We start from the raw sequence: 3,234 nt of genomic DNA, 5'->3' as shown, positions 1-3,234 counted from the left end.
CTCTTGGAATTGGACCTGGACAGCATATTCCCAGGCTTTCAGGACTTAGAGGACAGTCACCATTATTCTGCCTACCTCAGGTACTGACTGTGTTATTGTTCATCTCTTTCCTCTCATTCCCTGACTTTCATTTTACATACCAATTCCATCTGTGGCTTCTTATTTCTCTCTATATCCCTGTCTGTTTGGATATGATTTGTCCCCCAAGAGTTCACACTGGTTCCCATTGCGGCTGCATAAAGTGTCACCAGCTGGCTGGGCTGGCAAGTAAAAAAACCACACAAACACAGAAATACCTTTTTTTAGGGTCAGGATGGCCATGAGACCTCTGCTCCCACGCTGGAGGGCAAGGGGAGCTAGGGAGGCAAGAGGCAAGAGAGCAAGCACAAACTGAAACTCCCTTCTTTATGGGAAAAAGCCATTTGGTAGAAAGTTCCTTCCTAATAAGGCGAGGGATTGGGTTTTGACAGGTGAAGTCTTGCTGGGTGATGTCTTGTGGTCAGCAGATTGATTGACATCTTAGAAAGCCACACCCATCTCAAGTGCTGTGTGGGATCACAGGCAGAGCAAGAGAAAAAGCACACATATGTCACACAGCCCAATCAGGCAGTAATGTCAGGCCAGTCCACTCATACGCTCAAATGTGCATAGCTCACACACACAGCCCACGGATGGCTCGAGACAATAAAGAGGTGGAGGGCCTTTGAGAGATGGGACCTAATGGAAGATGATCAGGTCGTTTGGGCCACTGCCCTTGAAAGAGATTTAGTAGTTCACATGGACCCTCTTAGTTCTGCAAGACTGGGCTGTTGTTGAAAGAGTGAGGCTGGCCTCTCTCTACTCCCTGGCTTCCTGTCTCACCATGTGATGTTGCCCTCTTTAAACACATTCTGACCACGATGTGCTGCAGTGAAAGGGGCCCTTACCAGAACCATAGCCATGCAATTTGGACTTTTAGCCTCCAAAACTATGAGTTAAACAAAATTTTCTTTATTAAATATCCATACTTGGGTATATCTTTATTAAATACCCATGGGTATTTTGTTGGAGCCATGGAAAATAATACCTAACTCAGACCCCATCTCTGCTATGCCTGATGCCTCAGTCAAACCTGAAAGTCATGGGACCCTATCTCTGGAGGCCTGCCCACTTTGTCCTTCCCCAGAACATCTGCTCTACCCTGTGAGACTCCCCCACCATGGCCTATCATCCAGAAGGCAGCTCTGGGTCTCCCAGTACCGAGTCCCACAGAGGACCCAGACACAGCTTTCTCTATTGAAATCCAGTTTCAGGGTTGGATCACCCCACAGACAGATGGGCATACTCAGGAACCCAGGAATGCACATGTATAAATAAAAGTGACCCTTTTTTAAAATTATATATTTGGTAATTCCAAAAAACATATCAATATGGTCCTCATGGGGGACATCAGAACTTGATGAAACGTTCACTTTCCCCATTCACCTCTGTGCCGTTAACAAATATATATTCTGTTGATGTGTGTCTTTGATAAGTGTATTTCTTTGCTAGGGCTGCCAGAGCAAACCCATGGACTAGGTGTCCTAAAAAATTATATTCTGTTGTGGACCTAGAAGACCAAGATCAAGGACATTTGGTTGCTTCTGAGGTATCTCTACTTGGCTGTATTCTCACTCTCTCTTCTTGTGGTCTCTTTTATGTGTATATACATGCCTGTGCTGAATTTTTTCCTCTTAGAGGGACACCAGTTAGATTGTATTAGGGTCTACCCTAGGAAACTCATTTTATTTTAATTATTTCTTTAAAAACCTTATTTCTAAATACAGTTACATGCTGAGGCTAGGGCTTTAAACATATGAATTTTAGGGGGTGGGCACTATAAAATTTGTAACAATAAATACTCTTGCATATTGTGTTTATGCCTTATTATGTGTGTATATTTAATCTACATCCGTGGTATTACATATCTCATTTGATGGGGCTTTTTTTTTTCTCAGCACCATCTTCAAGATTCATCCTCAGGGCTGGGGATGTGGCTCAGTGGCAAAGAGTTTGCCTACCAAGTATGAGACTCTGGATTTGATCTCTAGCATTATTTTTTTTAATTTTCTAGCATTATTTTAAAAAATTATTTATGGAGCACTGACATGACATCCATCCAATCCATGGCTGCATGAGACTCTGGGGCTAATCTTTGCCACATTTGACTTCTCCACCCTCTCAACGCTTTATTGGGTTATAGGATATGCCAAAGAAGAAGAAGCCAAAGTGGGTGCGTGTGAGACTGGGAGAAGAGGACGCCCAACTCCCTATCCCTTTTGTAAGAAACCCACTCCTGAAAGAAGCCTTATTGCATGGTGGGGGCAGGCACGACCTAATGACCTCCTAAAGTTTCCACTCAACACTGTTCATTGGGGATTAAGCTTCCAGCACATGATAGCAACTGCCCTACATTTTCTTTTATTAACTTTAGGGTTTTACCCTTTGCATTTAGGACTTCATTAGCAACTAGTATCCACCTTACATTATTATGTTCTCTTGTGGCAGGGGTACAGGAATAGGGCAACCTCAGTCCTTTTAGTGCTCAGGATCCTTAAAGGCCTAACTTAGACCAACTAGAGGAAGAAAGCAATAAAGGATAAAGAATAGAATACTCATCTCTCTTGGACTTTAAATCCTCCAAGAAAACCCCACAGGATGGCCCAGTCACATCACAGACTGATCTCAGCATCTTCCTCCCAGTGGCTTCAAGTGAGAGCCCCAACATCTACTTGGTTATCCAGGGCTGGTGTTTCCTCGTGTCATCCTATTTTTTTTGGGGGGTGGGGTGGGGCGTGTTGTTGTTGTTGTTTTTTAAAGAAGATGTTCATAACAGAATTTTTTAAACTTTTATTATTTTTTATTTTTATTTTTTAGTTGTAGTTGGACACAATACCTTTATTTTATTTATTTATATGTGGTGCTGTGGATTGAACCCAGGGCCTCACACGTGCTAGGCAAACCTCTACCACTGAGCCACCACCCCAACCCTGACTTTTATTATTTTTATTATTATTTTAGTATTGGGGATTGAATCCAGGGGTGCTTTACCACTAAGCTACATCCCCAGCCCTTTTTAATTATTTTTTGTAGTTGTAGATGAACAGCATATCTTTATTTTATTTGTTTCATTTTTATGTGGTGTTAAGGATCAAACCCAGTGCTTCACACATGCCAGGCAAGTGCTCTACCACTGAGCCACAACCCTAGCCAACA

This window comes from Ictidomys tridecemlineatus, chromosome 15 (assembly GCF_052094955.1).
Source record: "Ictidomys tridecemlineatus isolate mIctTri1 chromosome 15, mIctTri1.hap1, whole genome shotgun sequence".
Taxonomy (NCBI): Eukaryota; Metazoa; Chordata; class Mammalia; order Rodentia; family Sciuridae; genus Ictidomys; species Ictidomys tridecemlineatus.
This window is presented reverse-complemented; position numbering follows the sequence as displayed.